Genomic DNA, 21,493 nt, shown 5'->3' with positions numbered 1-21,493 from the left:
CAAAGATAAAGTTCACATACCATTGGCCTTTTGTAGAGAAACTGTAGCATTTATAGAAATTGATGTCTGTTGATGCTAATCACCCACCATGGTTGAGTCACATAATGTTTAATAAAAGTTTTTATTTTTTTATGACTTGAGGTTCTTTTAGGAGTTTTCTACATTTTTTTGGTGGGGGGGTCCTTTTCTCTTTTAGTCTGTTATTTAAGTGTGACCTTTAAATATTGTAGTTCAATGTATCTTTTTAAATGAATCATTTCTGTTTTCTTTAAGGAATTTTGTGTTTTATGTTTTGCCTCAGCCTGTTTGTAGTTTGGCTTTTGTTTTAGCCTTTCAGTTTATCTTTCTGTGTTCATATTGTTTGGTGAATTTTATGCTTTCTTGTTTTATCCTATTTTTCTTTTACTGTACTTTACTCACCACTAACTGCTCAGCTCCTCACCTGCCTGTCTGCACATGGGTCCATCCAAGCTCCACATTCTTCACAAATTTGTCATAATAATAATAAAAATGAAAGCTGCTTTTGCTTTTGCATGAGAATTGTAAAAGTACTATAAAAAATTAAGTATCTAAAAAGATTACATTAAAAGCCTGCTTACACAATGTGTATTTATAAAGCTTTCCTTTCTTTATATAATTCAAATATCTTGGAAATCCTAGTTCTTATATAAAAAATACTGGTAAACTATCAGTTAAAATGTTCTAAAATGTTCCTTTTAGTGATGGGGGATGTGTGAGAACATGGCGGCAGCAAAGCACGGGTTCAAACAGGGAGGAGGATGAGGAGTGGCTGTAAATGCAGGTTTCTTTATCTCCTCCCTATTTTCCCTCCCTTCAGTGAAAGTAATGGAGCTCATAAGAGAAGCCACCTGTCTGCTCTTCTGCCTGGAGGTGGGATTTCTTTTCTAAACGTTCTGCGTCTAGCAGTCTACCAAAGACCAACCTGAGGAGGATGGTCCAACCTTTGACCCCCAGATGAGCAGAGAAACGTTCTGCGCATCGCAGCTCTTTCTGCAAACCAAGTGTTTAGAACAAGTCTTAGTCAGAAGAAGAAGGCTGAGACAAACCAGCAGTAGGAGCTTCAGCTCAAGAAACAGGGTTGAAAGAGAGAAGGGAAAAAGAGAAAAGGGGGGGGAAGGGAGAAGTTTGGACCTTTAAAGTGTCTGTGGAAAATGAATCATGGGGGCCGGCGCAGGGGGAGATCCAGAGGAGAAACACATCTGGTTAGGAAGAAAAGAAAAACAAGAATAGGTCTCAGAATTTAACAGCTAATACTTTAATTTTATGAGTTAGATTAGAAATTTGAGACTTTGTGTGACAAATATCCAAACATCAAAGTTATTAGAGTTAAGAAAAGAAGAGAAAATACAAAGCTTGCAGATTAGAAAGGAAGCAGACAGTTTACAAAGGAAGACTGGTTGAAGATCACAAAATGTAGACTTTGGATCTCATCGTTGAGGTTAATTCCATGTTATTTTAAAGGGGAGATGCCCCGCCTTAAACATAGACTGGTCTCCATCATAGACGGGCAAATGAGAGTCGAGCTGCCAGCTCTCTCTCTCTCTCTCTCTCTCTCTCTCTCTCTCTCTCTCTCTCTCTCTCTCTCTCTCTCTCTCTCTCTGGCCATGAGGGCTTGTCATTATGTTTTTTTTTCTTCCATCTCGTTTAGACAAGGGAAACAGCCAGAAGTAACAGAAAGTCTGAGATAGCCACGTCACCTTAGCAAAAATGATCTATGCGTAGGAAATAATTTTTAAAAATAACTACATTTGAAGTTTATTCTAGTAAAATTCTTGTTACATTCCCACTGTGATATATGAAAATTTCTGGGAGACTTCCACCAATCAAAACTATTCATGGTTTCCCTAAAATAAAATAAAAAAATACATCCATATTGAATTTGTCCTTGAAACACATTTCTAATGCATAGGCAGGCATTTAGCCCGTCATCGGAAATGCCAGATAGGGAGTGATCAAAAGACATGGAAGAGGAAAGCAAAGAGAAAAGGAGAAAAGAAGATCATGCTGGATTCCAGACATGTTGGAGAGAGACCAAATCTCTTGGGCTGCAAGCTGAAGAGTTCCGACTGTAACGGAACGGTCTGAGTCTTCTTCTTTTAGCTTCAAACTGGACCTAAAGACAAATAAATAACACTGACAAACTCTTAAAACACAAAAAGAATCTGACCTTTATTAAAGAATAGGGAATATCTGCTTTACCTTCCCTTTCCTTTTATTCTTTCTGTTTGTATGATGAACATTTTAAAGGTAAAATAAAAGCTAATTGACTGATCATATACTCCACCAATGCTCTGTGGGAATTTCTGCAGCACAACATAATTACAGCTCCAACTTTCATGGAACCCAAGGGTTACTTTCACAAACCTGTCTGCTGCCGGGTTTCCATTCAACAGAAAAGCAAATTTCGAGAAAAAAAAAAAGAAAAGCAAATCCATCAAAAGACGAAATATCTCATATGTCGTTGTTATGTAGTCATCATGACTGGGATAAGCAGGAAATAAAGGCTACAATCTGGCACGGACTACAAATCAGTAATGGAGGAAAGTTTTAATGAATGTGTTGATTTTGGGCAATTGGTTTTTATGTTAAAATGTCAGCTAGTAGTGGCCGTGTTGTTTCCAGCCATGTTTACTCAGATCATAGGAACATCCGGGAAGACGCCGAACGCAGAAGTAGTTCATGTGAGGTTTAAATTTGCTACCTTGAAGCTGATTTTTTTTTAAAGCGCAATAACAAAACTTTTTTACAAAAAACACCTCAATACATCTCAGTAATGCTCCTAATAACTTCATTCACCGGATCCTTTCCTGCAACCTACTGAACTCTTTTGTATCTGAACTAAATTGTTAGTTTTACAGAACTTTAATTGATCCAAAGTAAAACTTCAGAAAAATTCTAATAATCATCACATTTGCCAGAACCTAGAAGGTAATTTCACAAAATTTGCTAGGGACTCTCCAGGAACTTGCAAGGAGCTTTCGGTGGATGTCTTAGGCTCTTCTTTTTTAACTTTCTGAGACAAACTTAAAAATAAATTGAATCACTTTCCTAGGATATGTCAGAGAGCTTCCTTGTTATCTTCACTTAAACCTTTGTGAAAATTACTGGTTACCTGCTTAGAACTTAGCAAGTGCTATCGTGTAGTATCATATTCCAGGTTCTATGCAGGAACCTTCTAGCATATAACAGGAGCATTCCTGGGACTTTCAAAGAAGGTTACTGATCAGCTTGCATAACGATTCTGTAGATTTTCACAGAATCTATTACCTATTATCTGGAACTTATCATGCACTTTTCTATTACTTTCTTTCCCAGAATTTACCTGGCAATTCCGGGAATGTCTTCACTGCTTTCTTTAACTACCCTTTTCATCCTAGAAGACAGACGTTACTTTCTTGAGCTTCCATAGAATTTACAAGGTCTTAAATTTGAATAAAATATATATTCAAGTCTGGTTAAACATCCTCCAAATGTACTTAGTGCTACCAGCCTTTTTTTGATAATACTATATGGTAAACATAATTTTTAGCAGATATATAAGCTTTTTCAAAAGAAAAACATTGTAGAGAGAAGAACATTGTAAGAGTTCGAAAAGCAAATGATCTGGCATGCCAAACAGCTCAAAGATTTAATAGAATAAAAAAGAGATACAATATAATCCAATGTGTACAGAATTAGCTATACTACATAAAATATCAACGCAAACAAATATCCTAAAATTTGTTTAAAGAAAAGACTGAAAACCAAAAATGTTTGCTGCATTTAAATGAGGGGATGTTTGTTTGAAAAATACTTGCAAAGACATTACATTTTGTTACACTTACTACTGCAAAAACAGTCTCAGTGGTGTGAACTTCTCCCAAAGAGCAGAAATGTGTGTACACTTGAAGCAGAGCATGTGTGTTAGCAGGACAAGCCTCTTGGGAGGAGAAAGAGGAAACACCACTGCGTCTTGCTCTGTGTGGCCTCCCTGTCTGACACAGACTGAGAAAACATAGTAACATGACCGCCTGAGTGGCAGACATGCCTCCTGTGATAGTGTGTATGTGCAGCTCTATTCTTGCGTTTAAAGAGGTAAAACTGATCTTAGTTTTGTTTGAAACTCTGGATAATTAGTGAAAAGCTTATATATTAAGCATGAATAAATAATAACTGGTCCCACTGCTAGTAACGGCTGGCTCAGTTAAACCCCTCATTTAATATCAAGGAAAAACAAGATCAAGTAAATTTATAGCTACATTATGGCACTATAAATCCATGTTTATATTGTGCATTGATGTAAAATGGCTATACAGTAATGGACTAACAAAGGAATAATTTGAAATTAATGGTTAAAACAATAAGCAGAAAGCTATTAAAGTCACATTCAACCTTTGATGCAAGGGCTGTAAATATTCCCCTTTTTAACATTGAGCCATGTCATGTTTGCTAAGATCCTTTTCTCTTATAATTATTTTTTTTTTAAACAGCAGTTTTAAAGCAGTACCCTTTTATATACAGAAATAGACTGGAACAGAGCCTTGAGGCATTTGTGATTACAGGTGATGAATGCTCTGATCAGTTAAGTGAGATATTTCCTCAGAGGCTGGTTTAATCCCCCGTTCATTCTTACTTTTTTTCTTAGTAAAATCAAAAAAGTGCAGACCTACATACAGTACTGCACTGCAAAAAATGTAAATCTAAGTAAGTCAATTTTTCTTAAAATAATTGCATTTTTTCTTGAATAAAGTGAGACTCTTTGCTTATGGATTAAGACAATTTGCATTTGAATGAAGAAAAAAAACAACTGCGTTGTCTTATTTCAAGTCCATAATAGCTAATTATCTTATTTTAAGTGTAAAAATATGAATTCCATTGGCAGATCTTTTCCTGTTTACCTTTTCAAATTGAGGGATAATATATTTTTAAGAAATATCTACTTATTCTTTACTAGTTCTTGTAGTGTATGTTCTTGAGGGAGGGCTGAAAACATTTACTTGCAGTTCTTAAAATTGGAAAGCAGCATCTGCTTGATTAGAGAGAACAGATTAATAATTAGTCAGACAGAATATGTTTAGACATTAAAGATCCAGAACATAGGTCTGCATTAATGCTATTCAGCAGGGGGTCAATAAACAGTTTCTTTATCATTCTGTTTGTTGTGTTGCTTAAATGTGGCATAAAGACCTTCTGAAGGCTATTGCTTTACAGTGGCTATATTCAATAAGATCATTTATGAAGTGCATGGATGTTTTTTGAGCTTTTTAGGTTCTCTCACACCAGCTTTGTGTTTTGCTCACTCTCTGCTTTAATTTTCCAGGATCGTTAATTGAGAACAACTTAGTGTAATGTTAAAAATTTTTAAATGCAACACATTTGTTATTGTTTCCATTATTTCATGACCTGAACAGAAAGATCTAAGACTCTTTTATCGATATTTCTCACGGATTTTGTTCCTTAATCTGTCTAAATCTATGTTAATGAACACCTCTCCATTGTTGAGGTGATCTATCCACCTCTCTACTTGAACATATCCTGATGCTTATAGGGAGCTGATGAGGGGATTACATTGATGTACCTTAGCTTGGTCACAATAAAAAGCTAGTCTAAAATGTGCATCTTTACAGTATTTTAAGGTTCAAAAGCAGTCAGTATGTAGTGTGACCATCAGTAGTCTAGTTGTAAAAAAAAAAAGGATGATGGTGGATTTTTTATTTTTATTTTTTTTGGAAGCATACATAGCCTAATTAATATAGTCTATTAACCTAAAGCAATATTCATGGTATGGTTGTTCCCTGTCAGGTAGGCCGGTCATTGACCTTCACCAAGGCACATCACAGTAGAGCTGCAGTCAGTCCCTGGACTGGCATGGCTATCACTGCCCCTACATAGTTAGGGACAAATGCAGAGGACAAATTTCCTGCTGGGATCAGTTTCATAGTTATGGTAGGCCACTTCTTTGAGTTTATTTATTTTTCTCAGGCTGCTCATAACCCCACGCCAAATGTTGAAAGGGCAATATTTTTGCCATTAATGTTAAGATACAGTAGACATTTTACACATTCAGTACTAAATGTCACAGGGGATGATATAGGGGGATGGTCAGGTTAAGAAGGGGGATGATTTTTTTTAAGAAGGGGGATGCCATCCTCCCTTATCCCCCCTTAACTCGAGCACTGGTGACCACCATCTAATGCAGTGCAACATCTCCTTTGTGTAGACTTGATGAGGTTGTTGATTGCAGCCTGTAGGCTACAATGTTTAGTCCTCTCCTCCTCAATGGCTGTTCAGAAAATGACATATGTGGTGAGGATGGAGGACATGCAAGAACTGGGTTTGTTTTTGTTTTTTTTCAGCTTTCAAGAATTGAATAGAGATCCCTACAACATCCAAGTTTTGATCCCAGAAGAACTTGTAGGTAAAATCAATCTGGAGCTCCTAGGCTGCAGCAGGTTTAAACAGGGTCGGTGGTTGTGAGGCCAGTTGGATATAATGCAACATTTTTGGAAATGCCTTTGCAACATCTGGTGAGCATCCCTGCAGCCAGCATGCTGAAATACCTAAAAATGTGACATCTGTGGTATTGCTCTATAACAGTGGTCTCCAACCCTGGTCCTCAAGATCTACTGTCCTACAGATTTTAGATGCATCCCTGCTTCAACACAGCTGAATCAAATGAATGGCTTGAAAAGGTAATCAATCATTTGAATCAGCTGTGTTGAAGCAGGGATGCATCTAAAATCTGTAGGACAGTAGATCTTGAGGACCAGGGTTGGAGACCACTGCTCTATAACATAAAATCCCACTGTAGAGAGGCTTTACCAGCCTAAGAAAATCCACCTGCCCTGCATCATGTTATAAAGAAACTGTGAGGAGGATGAATTATTTCAGCAAATAAAAAATACTCACAAGCACAGCTTTTGATTTAGTTTTGTGAAATGTATTTTGAGAGAAATAAGTCTTTGTATAAATAAAAATCTTCTTTTGAAGGGGCTCATAAAAAATGTTATAATTCTGCTTTCAACATATTCATAACATTGTTCCTGTCTGATGTGACATCTGAAGCCAGATGTTACAAACAGTAAAGTTAAATCAGAGTAAAGGGAACTGAACACAAATGCACAACACACCTTTCAATTATGTATCTTTAAAAATGTTGTCATTATTGATAACGCTTCTTAAAATAGATTATTATTTAATGCATTTTGAAATACATAAAGTGGTACATAAATGATACTGTATGTATTCTAGATCTTGAGGAGAAACTTTCAAAGTAAACAGTCATTTAGAAGCTCCAACCTTAGAAAGGTTTAACATGTTTATTATAAAATGTACAATCTTCTTAGAGAAGTTAAATCATCACTAAATAATGAGGGGCATTTAAAAGCTTAAAAGGATGCCTCTTTGGATAAACAGTCCTGTGTTGTTCCCATCTTTCCATCTGAGAGTCCAGACTGAAGGAAAGTAAAACACAAAGAAGTTTTCATGTGATAAGTCCCAGAGATTAACATTGAAGCAGGGAGGTCGGTAGTGATTTTATCCTCCCAGATAAAAGTGCTATGATTTGAGCACAAGAACCTTTGAATAGTACTGAGAATCAACCTGAAGATTTCTATTTTGATAACTGAGGTGGATAAATAAAAGGCTAAAAAGACCTAAGATATCAGAATCAGAAAAACCTGATTGCCAAGCAGTGTTTATACATACGAGTCATTTCTTTTGGTGACATAGTGTTGCATACTGATTAGCAAATATACAAATGACATAATTAACTGGGAGTATTTCATGTGGAATTAGCAAATGCAAGTTGTAGAAAGGAAAAGTTATCAGAGCTGAGAAAAATAGGGCAACATTTTGAAGAGGAAGAAACTATATATACCAATAACAATATGAATTCAGGTAACATATTGTAAACTAGTGCTAAGATGTTCATCCTTTTTGTCCTTTTTCGTTGTTGTTTTATTGTTTGCTTTTTTGAATTATAAGCAGGGTGTTTTCAGTGGGTGACCCGGGCCATGCAAACAAGCCCACCTGCAGACAGGAAGAAACTGGTGGGAGGTTTTCATCTCATGCCAGCGGGGAGAGTCTGAATAAGTATGTGTTTGGTGGGAGGGGTCAGCTGAATGCTGACCTCTGTGTCCTTCAAGTCTACACTTCCTGATATGAAAGAAGACTGAAGCCCATCACTCTATTTGCAGAGTGAATGATACACTGCAGCCTGTCTATACGTGGGATAAGGAAACCACTGGACCAGCCTGCCACTCTTGCCCTCAATCTGAATACATTAAATTGTAGCTTTTAGTTCCTGTCTTTCAATGTTAATGGGGATAACAGTTAGAACACTATCCTGGGAAACAAAGAAGCTCCTAAGAACAAAGAAGCCAAACCCAAACAGGCTTTAACCTTACAATCTTCATAACTTAATGAAAACATACATAATGCTAGGGAAATTAGGGCTACAGAATTCAGAGAAAATGTCAAAAAAAGTGAAAACGTGTGTACATTTGTATGTGTAATATGGAGAACATGTGAAGCAATATAGTATTTTTATCACACACCATGAGGTGGGCTCTGCCTGCAGATCTTGTCACACAAAGCATTATGGGAATCCCTAAAGGAACTTTTGATAGGAACCTTCCAGCTTCCTTTACCAACCTCCTTGCTAACTGCCAGCTCTATTCTAGCAGCAATTATTATGCTGACTGCTGATGCACTTCTGCTTTGCCTTAGGATTCCTATACCCATTTATTGACTTTGGATAAACTATTTGATTTACTCACCAACAGTAAACATAAAAAAGACAAAAACACATGTAGGACCAAACTTCGATTACTAAAACATTTTCTAAGCAATTTTGAATATTTTAATGCAATTTCTATATATTTCATGATGTATTTATTTATATCCATCTACTTACTGTAAAAGTGCTGACAACCTCTTTTAATTCAAATTTAAAAAACAATTTGTTTCGAGATGCCTTTGACTGTTGAAGTTAAATTGGTAACTAAGGTACCATTATTTTAAGGTTGTGATCCAACTGTTTTATTTTATTTTTTTACTACCTGCTTTTATATTTTTATATTTATGTAAAGCACTTTGAATTATCCTTGTACTTAATTTTGCTCTACAAATAAACTTGCCTTGGCTTTTTTCATGCTCAGGAAACAAAATTATTAGGTTTTATTGCTCTTTTTAAGTTCTTAGTTGAAGTAAAAAGTTGAATCCCTAATTATTCTCCTGCATCTTGTAGTATTTCCTTCTGAGAAGGGAGCATTAAGAAGTATTTTTTTTTTAAAACAGTCTGTCTTCCCTTCCTCCATCATCCAGTAACTGCAGAGGACACGTGGAAGAATTCTTGGATCGTCATGAAGTTTTGGTATCCAGCAGGGAGGGTGAAAAAAAAGACAAAAAGCAGAAGTGCAAAAGAAAAAATCAAACTCCGCCTCAGCATTATGACTGGCTGCGAGAGACTGTCTGCTCAAAGAACGTGAACTGCAACAAGAAGAGACACTCCCTGAAGTAACGAGAAAGCCACAAAATGTGTATTTATACCACAGAAAAAGACCAGACAGAAGAATTTAACAGGAGACTAAAGTGTGTGTGAAGAGAAATAATTTAAGTTTAAGTTTACTCAAAGAATGTGTCAGCAAAACTTTATTCATGTAAATGATAGTTAAACTTCATGGAAATTACCCAATTAATAAATTGTATAATTGAGGGTTTTAATTCTCTATCAGAAAATATTATCTAAGCTGCAGATACTGAAACTAAACTGTCTTTTCCTCTTCAAATTGTCCTCTTATTTCTTGAAAACTCTTTATCTTGACATCTTTAATTATAGTATATATAATAGCAGTTATTGCTCTAGTTATACATGTTTCAAATCCTTTCTCGATCTTACCTGGTATAAAATTTTTATCAAACATGACTCAACATAGTATCTTGATCTCCCTATCTAATCCCTATTAACCTGGAGAGACTCACACAAAGAAAAGCTGCAATTAAAAAAGTTTTATTGACATAAGTTCTTTGGCACCCGGACCCCGGCAGAAGACATTAATGCTGTGAATCAACATATACAACAATATTTATTTTAGTGGATAATGCGGAATCAGCAAATGTTTGCTTGATTGACTAGTTAAGGATGGTTTTACACTATAGGATTATTCAATTAAACTTGTTAAATTAAGTTCAAACCACTAATGTGTTAGGATTCCAGTTTGTGTGGGTTGCTTTTGTGCTTTTCTTCTCTACACCACCGGTGCCCTGTCCTCATTGGGCCTCCTTGCACACCTGTGGCTCGTTGGGTCATTACCAGAGGAGTATTTGAGCAGCGGGCTGTAACTCCCTAAACGCCAGAGTGTTTGCCAGTAGTCTAACCTTAGTCTTGTCTCTCTGAGTCTAAGGTTGTTTTTGTCCTTGTTCTTCGGCAGGAAGCATTCCTGAAACACTGGATAAGCCTGGAACTTCTACCCCCCTGGAGGGATTATCTGAGTCACACTGAGCAAGGGGAAACCTCCACATGATCCGTTCAAGTCCACCTCTGGAAAACCAGGTGACAGTCCGCTCCTTTACTCCCCTGGGCCCAACATTACAGTAGTCCTCTGGGCAGGGACTGAACTTTAAGACCAGGTTAGTGACTCACACGCTTATAATCACCGTCTGCCAGATAGACGTGGTCACTAACCTGTTTACTTCGCTTGCAGAGGTTCCTGCTTTAGATGCCAACGCTGTTCAATGCAGTCGCATCTTTAATAAAGGTTTTGTGAAACCTAACTGTCTCTTTGCCTCGCAAATTGGGTCTTTTTGTTCTAAGCCTGACACAGACTGCAAAAACAATGATAAAACAACTTACTTTCCTTTTTAAACATCTACACTGACTTCATTTTCGAAAATTAACTAAAAAGAAGTCCAAATTTGAGTTTGAAAAACTGGTGACAACTGCTCAGCATTGCATGGCAACAGGTGTTGCAAAGGATGGTATCTGAGCTGAAGTAGGTGAAGGAGGGTCTGAAAGTGAGCTTAAGAGAAGCCTGTTTGGGCCTCCTGGGGTGAGTCCGAGCTGCTGGGAGATTAGCGTGAGTGACCAATGGGTGCTAGATGCTCATGAACGAGGAACTGAGATTGCACATCAGGAAGGAGAAAGACGTAATGATGCACTTGAAAACGGAAAGTTCACTGGTGTGATAGAGGTAGGCTAGTCCAGGAGCTAGATGAAGGGGATCCTGAAAAATGGTTGGCTTCCGAGGAGATGTGGTGTCATGATGTGAGGCAAGACAGGAGAAGCTATTCCAGTTGAAAAACGATACTCCATTTATTTTCAGGAACATTCCAGTAGCCATATACCGCTCGTATCTTTCCTTATGTCACTCTAGTTTCCTAGAGCTCCCCCAGTGGTCAGGAAGCCGAACTACCAATACTGTAGATATAGAACAGAAACCAATCCACGACATGTGGTTTCCACGATGATTGGCTTATTTCATATTCAAACAGGAGTTTTTTTTTATTTATTTATTTATTTATTTATTTTATTTTTTTTTTTTTTTAAAGCCATTATGAAGTAATAGCAAAACTTATTGGAACCCAAAATAAAAGTGTGACAACCAGTTTAACTATATAAAGATTTTATTGCAGTACAATGAAGTCACAAAAAAATGTACAAAACTCCATGCATTAATACAATTTACTCAAACAGAAAATGCACATCATTATTGTCACTACAATATTTAGTAGGTTAAACACCACCTTCTACAGAAGCACCATAGAGAGCGTTCTGACCACCTGTCTTACTGTGTGGTGGGGAGGCTGCAGTGCCTCAGACTGGAAGGAATTGAGGAGAGTGGTGAGAACAGCAGAGAGGATCATCGGGGCTCCTCTTCCCTCCATTAAAGACATTTCATCCCAGCGCTGCTTGTCCTGAGCCCGTAACATCATAAATGACCCCTCACACCCCCACCATGGACTGTTCCCCCTGCTGCCCTCTGGGAAGAGACTTCGAAGCATTGGATGCAGGTGCAGCAGATTCCATAACAGTTTCTTCCAGACTGCCATTAGACTGCTGAATGTTGTGTAAAATGGGTTATTGTATTGTATTTTATTAGATTTATTACATTTTATTATTATATATATTTATTATTATAATAAAATAAATATTCAGTCATGTTTATATGACTGTTTTATGTATTTTTTTACAATTTTTAAGGCTGCACTTTAAAAAGAAAGAAAAAAGAAGGAAATTGTCCAGAGAGCTGTTCCAAACGAAATTTCTTTTTGTTTTACACTTGTGTAAACAAAATGACAAACAAATCTGTCTAAGTAAGTCTAAGTATGTGTCAGAAACCTGTTTCTATTCATTACCATTCAAAAGAGTTAGAACACCATGAGACAAAGGTGAGGTAAAGATTTGCTATACTGCTTTAAAAGTAAAGTGGAGGATATTTGGAATTTTTTTCATAAAGACCAGCCCTCTCCACTTGAGAAAAAAAGCAAATGCACAACCTCCAGAGAGAGAGGGAACGCCTATTAAACACGTGCGAGAACTCACCTTTAATGCAACGTATGGAGCTGCATGAAGTTCCTAAACTGAACTGAAACAAATTACTAGCTCTGACCTAATGACCGTGCAGACATATTCAAAAGGGGGCGTTTACCTGTTTACCCAGCAACAGCCAACATAGCCTATTATTATCCAATTAAAATAATGGACAATTGCTCCTGCAGCCAATTGCAGCTCTGAACAGATCATGAGCAGAGGTATCAAGTAACGAAGTACCAATACTTCATTACTGTACTTAAAGCTACAGTGTGTAATTTTCAGCGACATCTAACGTCCAGACTGCAGACTGCAGCAACATGAACATCTCCCCCCCACCGCTTCTCCCCCCCAACAGTACGGCGAGCGTTACGGGACAAAATGTCTTCCACGACGTCCGCATCACCTACCTTCTCAAGTGATGAGGTTTGTTTACATAGATAATTTACAGATAGTATTTCATTAGTCTGTGTAGGGTATAGATTTCATGTAGACTTAAGATAATAATTATACCCGTTATTTTTTCTACATCGTTGTGACGTTTTGGTGAGCTGCTTTGCATGGTGATATAAACAGACGAAGTAATTGTAGTCATTAGTTTAACAGCGAGATTGTGTTCGCTGGAAGAATATATATTCCCCGTTTACAGAGTCCAAGTCCTGTTTGTGGCACGGGGGTTACAAGGCGAGGAAGAGGGAGAGGAAGAGGGCGAGGAAGAGGGCAGAGAGGCCGTGGTGGGCGTGCAGCCAGGGCCAGGCGAGGGAGAGGTGCCAGCGGGGTGACTAGAGCAGAGGAGGAAAGGCTTGAAGATCTCCAAAGGAGCCGGAGAGAAGTAACCGAGGTATATATCCAGAAAATTATTTTACAGAAAATTACTGAATCATTACCTGTGAAACGTCAGGGACGTTGCTGAATAAGTATACTGGAGAGTAACAGCATCATCACGCAGCATGTTATTGTAATGGGCGATCTCGCAATCGCTAGTTTGTTGGCTCTGCGCTGCCGTAGCGCAAAGATGTCTGCCTCCATGGCTGCGAGACCCGCTCCTATGTAATTATAAATAACGAATTCTAAGGCAACGCAAATATTAAGGTTAAGAGGCTGAGCTCGTAGATGATGATAAATAACATAGTTATGTATAATATATTACATTTCTGACTGTATATCCCTGTAATTATTACACACTGTAGCTTTAAGTACACTTATCAGGTAACTATACGTTATTCCATTACTTATTTTTCTTCCTACTTCTGACTTCTACTCATTACATTTTCACACAAGTACCTGTACTTTCTATTCCTTACATTTTTAAAACAAACATTACTCGTTACTCTTGGCTTTAATGTTTATAAATATTTATTTCACATCATGTGCGCCATCCACATCTACTACATAAACTAGTGTAATTGGATGAGTCATATAACGCAAACACTCATTGGTTAGCTCCAGGAAATCATCAGAAGCAAGCAGGTGTTCTTCAAACTGCCAACGTGAATTGTCTATGCCATGCTACAATGTCGGATTCAGAAAAAGATGTTGAAATGTCTGAAAGGTCGGACACAGGCGAGAGAGTATCAGGAGCTGGAGAAGGAGACCAACAAGACCTCCCTCATCCTTGATCCTATCTCAAAGAATTTTTCAAAATAGTCAGTAATTTAACTTTCAATTCATGGCTGGTTTTTTAAAGGTTATTTTATATTTTTATACTTTAAGTAGTTTTTGGAGCATATTTTCGCTTTTACTTGAGTAAAGAGGTCAAGTTGATACTTCAACTTTTACCAGAGTGTTTTTAAACTGCAGTATCTATACTTCTACTTAAGTAACAAATGCATCATGAGGAGTGGAAAATCGATGGCTGGATTAAAACAAGTCATAATATTTTGTGTTTAATCTGAGAAGCCGAAATCTGCGAGCCAGATGCAATCATCAAAAGAGCCACACATGGCCTGTGAGCCATAGGTTCCTGACCCCTGCTCTATAGGCTCAAAATAAGTTTAAACTACTTTGTTTTCAGTTAAGAGTTATTTACCCTGAGATTGATGAGTATTTACAATGAGATATCGGTTTGTTACATGCTACCTGAAATGTGAAAATTTTAAAGTGTAAACCTCTGTTTCTTGTACCACCGTACTTGATCTTAACAATGTTCTGCCAAATAATTATTTGAGACACCTTTATTATGTTTACTGCCAACTTAGGAAAGTGGTACAAAGAGAACTAAAGGAGTCAAAACAGGTCGGCTTCTCTTATAAAAACCCAGATAGAAAATCTTCTATAGTTTTTTATTTCGTTTCATTGTAAACAGAAAAATTCTTAAGGTGGCAAAACATGACAGATGCCTGATATAATCAGTGTTAAAATAAAACTTTGTAAATAAGTTGCAGAAAAGCTTGGACATCAATGCACCTAAAGAGAAAGTATCAGAGAAGTGAGGTGAAGGAAAGCAGAGGCAGTAACCAGATGCAGAAATCTCACAGTGGACAGCAGCCAAAAGGCATGTACTAATGCTTCAACTATGTCATGGGCTGCCTCCTCTACCTCCTCCCTTCTTCTCCTACTACCCCTTCCTTTTTTGAACCTTCCTCTCTGACTTACCCACCCCCTCTCTGAGCTGACTCTTATCCAGATTTCCATCACTTTCTTCCTACACTGTCATCCCAGCAGCTTCTGACTCACACCATCTAAGCAGTTGTCTGGTACAAGACCTGTATGTTCAACGTCAATATAAACAAAAGTTTGTTACATGTACATTTTTTAATTTAAAAGCTTTAAGATAACATTACTATTTTGAGTTCATCCAGCCGCTGCACAGGCTTCCACGTTTGTCTGTCTTAACAAAAAAACAAGCGAGAAAAAGCTATGATGGTGATTTTCCGTCAAAGCGCTGAGAAGCCAGTGAGAGAGTGGGAGGGGCCAGACGAAAGAAGCTGGAAAAAATAATAAAAGCATCTGTAATTCTCTGAAGGAATTTCTTCCATCGTCATCCAGACCTCTAAATGCAGGCAGCAGATGAGGTTAATGCATACAAACACTTCTACTTACTGTTCTAAAAATACAAGATGAACCACTCATAGATGAAGACAAAAATGCCATTAGAACAACATGGAACTGAGTTTTGATTCATGCAACCTATAAACAAGAAAAATAATTATGTTTGTTTCCTTTTTGGCAGTGTAGGCTAAAATCATTTGTGATTTGTTGTATCAGATGCGTTTAAGAAGTTTTAATGTAAAAAAGAGGAAGGCATAACGGTAAACCTCATCAAGCAGCGTGGGATAATATTATCATCGCGCTGCAAATGGCCCAGACAGCAGGGGGTGCAGACTTTAGTAATGAGTGTAATGTGGGAACGACAGCCCCTGCAACTTTAAGACTCCTGTACCCACTTCAGGGCTCCAGCAGGATGTAATGTGTTCCAGGTGCTCGCTGAGGCTTTTCCTTTTTTCTGTTTTGGGTGATTTTGGAAACATACAAATAATTTGCCGATTCTCATTCACGTGCACAGAAGCAAGAATTGCACAAGTGTAATTATATCACACAAAAACTGTGATCATCAAGTTTGATAAAGAATTTGTGCAAATCAGTAACCTTTTTAAAACTGGTATGCAAAGCACTGGTTTTCACTTGTAAGATAAAGAAAATTTACAAGAAAATTGGTGCTCAAAATCAAAATTTCTGATTAGCAAATTAATTTTCACATAACATGAACTAAGCCCGGAATCAGGTTTTCCAGTCACACAAGGAAAATATTACTTTCAAAGACAACCTTCAATTATAACAAAAATTCTCTCTCTTTGACTTATTTTACTTACAAGTGGCTGATATCTTAACACAACATAGATCATCAGTAGCTCTCAGCTGTTCAGATTATATGCCACTCTGAGGTCTGGGTGTCTTTAAGGAGTTATAACAGACTAACCTCCAAACAAACTTCATGCATGTGGTTAAAGTTGTTGAACAGGAACTCACCTGGGGTTTTTCTACAGTAAACTACAGTAAACTCTCTATTTACCTATTAGTGTACTTGACATTCTAATTAAGTTCCTAATTGGATTGCTACCCAGAAACATACATCTGTTGCAGATTATTTCCTCATAAATTGTAGGGGAAGGCGTGGAACAAACATTAGTCTTATGATTGCAATCTATTGTGTTAATTCACGTTTTTGTTTGTTTGATTGTTGGCACCTTTAAAGTTTCAGTCTTTTCTTTTAGATTAAACTGCTTATTGATTTTTTTTTTCACAATTAAGTCATTGCACATGCAAATGTTTTAATCAAGTTTTAGTTTTAGAAAACTCAAACAGGTTTTGTGCATTTTCTATCTTTATATAAAAAACACTTTCTATAAATGTTGACAAGTGAATAGAAAGCCATTAATAACAAACATCATATCTAAAAAACACATTACAAATGTGAATATATTTATTATCCAAATCATTTGTTTATACTCTTCAGTTGTTTAATAAATTCTTTTATTTTATTTTATTTGACTTGTGTCCTCAACAGATGAAAAACATCTTGGAGCTAAAAGCTAATACAGCAGAAGAAATGCTCTTTTAATCGGGGGACTATTATCCTTTTCATTATCTGTCTGCAGTCCTGCTTATTCATTTTTCCTCACATTGACTCCTTTATGGAACTTGACTCTTTAAGGAACTTGCTTTTCCACGCTTAGTAGAAATTTAGCAAATAAACATTTAGCTTACCGAACAAATCAAAGAGCTGCCTTGATTATGGCAAGGATCAACCTGGTACAACAAACAGGAATAGGTCGACACACACCTTACAGGACAACTAATCATGAGAACAATGTGCTGCTCTTCCGCTTCTGTTACCATGACGCTGCTACTGATGTGCATCATCCTTTCCCTTACTTTTATATTAACAGTCCACACACAGCATTATTTTCTTAATCATGAAACATTTAAATTGGAAATAGTTTCAGCTGGGGACTGTCTGTCCTCAGAAATCGAGACACCTGGTCTCCATATTCCTTTAGCTTTTAGTTTAAAGGAATAGTGCACCCAAAACATGATTAGCCTTCATTTTCTACTCACCCCCATGCTGAACAACACTCTGGAGTACTTTTTTGATATCTTAAATGCATCTGGAGATCTGGGAGGCTTCTTGCTGTCTGCTGACATTCAAAAAATGGAGGTCTATGGTGCCCGAGGCAGAAAGGTCCATAAAAGTCCACAAAAACGTGTCAATATTCCTCCATACTGCTCGTCCAATGTATTCAAAGTGTCCTGAGTGGGTAGCATCCAGAATTTACTCGAAACAAAGTCATTTAGAATGTTTTTAGAGCATAAACAGTAGTGTATAGGATTTCCTGAAAGCGCGCACATGCGCGTTCACAACGCTACGGAAGCCGGCAGACCAAACCAGATGAAAGTGCGCATTCAGCGTCTGCTCTGTCGATAATGCAAGCGTAGAAGAAGAAATGTGCCGTTTACCTGTGCAAAGAAAGAAACAACAAAAGAAAAATGTCTGAGGACTTCAGTGTTGAGGAAGAGCATGAGTTCTTTGCCGAGCTGAATGCGCACTTTCATCCGGTTTGGTCTGCCGCCTTCCGTAGCGTCGTGAACGCGCTTTCAGGAAATCCTATACACTACTGTTTATGCTCTAAAAACATTCTAAATGACTTCGTTTCGAGTAAATTATGGATGCTATCCACTCAGGACACTTGGAATACATTGGACGAGCAGTATGGAGGAATATTGACACGTTTTTTGTGGACTTTTATGGACCTTTCTGCCTCGGGCACCATAGACCTCAATTATTTGAATGTCAGCAGACAGCAAGAAGCCTCCCAGATCTCCAGATGCATTTGAGATATCAAAAAAGTACTCCAGGGTGTTGTGCAGCATGGGGGTGAGTAGAAAATGAAGGGTAATCATGTTTTGGGTGTACTATTCCTTTAAGCTATCAGATTGCAGACTAAAATTGATTTTGAATTGATTTGAATTGGCTCAAATTTGTTAGAATTTGATATGGCATGTTTTGTGCACATATTGTATAATGTGCAGACCAAACATAGAGGGAAACTTTGCCTGCATTTTCTACATTACACAAAACAAATGTACTATAAATCCTTAAATGGCCAAGCTCCATCTAATATCAGAGATACGATTGTTCCTCAAGCTTAAGTTTTACTAGTGGGTCCTTGAATTTTATATAATAGTTAGAAGGCTCCTCTCCTGTGAAACCAACTACTAGTTTTAGTCCGTGAGGCAGACACCATGTCTAACTTTAAAGGTAGGCTTAAAACTTTCTTTTTTGATTACGCTTATAGTTAGAGTGGCTCAGGTTATTTTGAGATTTCTCTGTAGTTATGCTGCTATCGGCTCAGACTCCTGGAGGACCTAGGGGCCCCTTTTTCATTATTCCACTTCATTCTATCTCTATTCTCCCGCTCTGGAGAATTTGTTAGTTCAATCTCTAACATTATGCTTTCTCTGCTTTTCTCATGGTAGCTTCATCTGGTCTGCTTCTGTTTGGCTGTGACACCTTCCTGTAGAGAAATATCAGCTGTGCTGCTGCCATCAACACCTTTGTTCATAGATGTTTGGCCTGTTTTTTAGTGTTGTACTGTTTCTCTGACTCTTGCTGGATGGATGTGCTTTCTTCAACCTCTGACATGGGAGCTGGCTCTGAGCTTGTCTGCCTGGCTGTGTATTTTCCTGTGGAGCTGGTTGACAGTTGCCTTTTGTATCTCTGCTTCTTTTAGTATGTCTGCTTCTGTCTCCTTGAACCCCAGTCTACCTGGCTGCTCACACTGAGCCTGGTTCTGCTGGGGGTTTCTTCCTGTTAAAAGGGACTTTTCCTCTCCACTGTCGCTACAAGCATGCTTAGTATGAGGGATTGCCTTCGAGTCAATGAGTCGATGCAATCAACTGGTTTTCCTTAGATAGAAAAACTTTGAATCAATCTGACTATATGATCTGGTTGAATTGTCTCTGTAAAATGTCTTGAGATTACATATGTTGTGAAATGGCGCTATATAAATAAACTCAATTGAAAATGTAACTCAGAGCAACAAAATCCTTTTTAGTCTGCAGTTAAAAGACCTTACCTCTGCAGGAATATCAGTTCTGAGACCTTTAAGGTGGTGCTGTGCTATTTTCCCTCCTTGTTTATTTCCCTGTTAACTTCCCTCTAAAATACATTTGATTTTCTTTTGAAAGAATCATATTTTAAGTATATCTATAGGAGCTTCTGTGCTAGTGGAGGGCAGTGCGAAATGAGCACAGGATGGGGCCCAGCATTTTGATCCTTTAGCTTTCGACTGACAGATGACACTTACATGAGTAGAAATGTCATTGCTTTTGTTTGTGGAATCTTAATGTGTCATCGACATTTTCATGTAGTCTTTGTCTCGACAACAAAACTCATGCACGTCTAGTCATTTTCAGTCATCTAAAAGCCATGTTTGTATGCACTCTGTGCATACAAAATGACGTTTGTCTAAGGAGAATTTAGAGAAGCCAAACTAATAGTCATGTTTTTGGACTGTGGGAGGAAGCCAGAGTACCCAGAGAGAGATCAACAAATGCACAGAGAGAACATGCAAACTCCATGCAAGAAGACCGAATCGGACCTTGAACCTTCTTCCTAGAAAGCAGCAGTGCTACCCATGCATGTGATTTTTTAAATTTGAACTTTCATTGAGTAAATTAATAAAATAATCTGTGAATGGAATGAGTGCTTCGCACTTAAAATGTGAATATATATCTATAATCTTATTTCAAGTGCAGTAAATAAACAATTATCTTATTTTAGGGGCCACTATACTCTTTATTTAGTCAGATTATTTGCTGGCCTGCAATATTTCAAGAAAATTTACCTATTTTGCGTTCTTTTGTTTTCTAAATCCCCAGTGTTATGAATAGTATGCAAACACTGGGTCCAGGTTTTATGGTATAGGTCTATAAGCAGCTTGCTTATAGACACAGACCAGTCAGGTGCTTGTAATGATGATGGTAATGTTTGTACCAGATAAATGTTGGTTAAAGACAAAGCAGAGACTTTCAACCAGTAACCTTTTTGACAACCTCAGAATAAAACTGATTTTTTTTTCCAATTCCTAAGTTTTCGAGCAGTGTCACAAGACTTAAATGCTTCTTGACTGAGCTCTCCTTTCCCTTTTTGGGTGCTCTGCATGTGTTTTCTCTGGACAGCAACCCTAACATTTGGATACAGACAAACTGCAATATAAGCAGAGAGAAAAAAGACAATTTGAAGAGAGCAAAAGGCCAAAAACGGGTGGAAGAGGCGGACATTTGATGATGTGGATTTACATGCATAGAGAACCTTAGAAAATTAGATATAACTTTTACAAGATTTCTTACAGGAAGGAAAAAAATGTAAAAAAAAATTCAATTACTGCATCTAATATTTCTGCTCCCTTAATATTCAAGCGTGCCAGAAATGGTTTTATCTCAAGCAGGACTTCCTTCTGCTGTGGCCATGTCTTTCCCTCTTCGCTGAGGCTTTCCATTGTAGCCAGTCGACACTCCCCCAAGATTTGTGGCTGGAAAAAATGAGAGTGAAATGAAAGAGATAACACCGCTCTCAGACAGTGCAATCAAATAGGCAGAAATGTACAGAGTAAGTTACAACCATTTCCATTTCCAGCTCCACAATGCAGACCAGTCATCTGAGGGGCTAATCACCTGGTTAAGTGAACAGGATGATGGAAAACAAGGGAACAGTTTTACTTTCTGGAACTGGATCATCCACCACTGAGAATAAGAACAGATAATATTTAGAATCTGAGCCACATTAAAGCTTTAAATAAGCTTTTTTTCCCTTTATAAAACACATTATATATTATAAAAATGTGACACAAGAGAATTCAAATTATGCTTTTCAAAGAAAGTTTTATTTATTTAGACAAAAGGGCAAATCAAATCGCCCTGTCCTTATGTGAAGGAGGAAAAGTTCATGCAACAACTGCT

Source organism: Cyprinodon tularosa, unplaced genomic scaffold, assembly GCF_016077235.1.
Source record: "Cyprinodon tularosa strain WSP-4 unplaced genomic scaffold, ASM1607723v1 ctg26, whole genome shotgun sequence".
NCBI classification, from domain to species: Eukaryota; Metazoa; Chordata; class Actinopteri; order Cyprinodontiformes; family Cyprinodontidae; genus Cyprinodon; species Cyprinodon tularosa.
The sequence above is the reverse complement of the archived record's forward strand: the minus strand, read 5'-3'. Positions refer to the sequence as shown.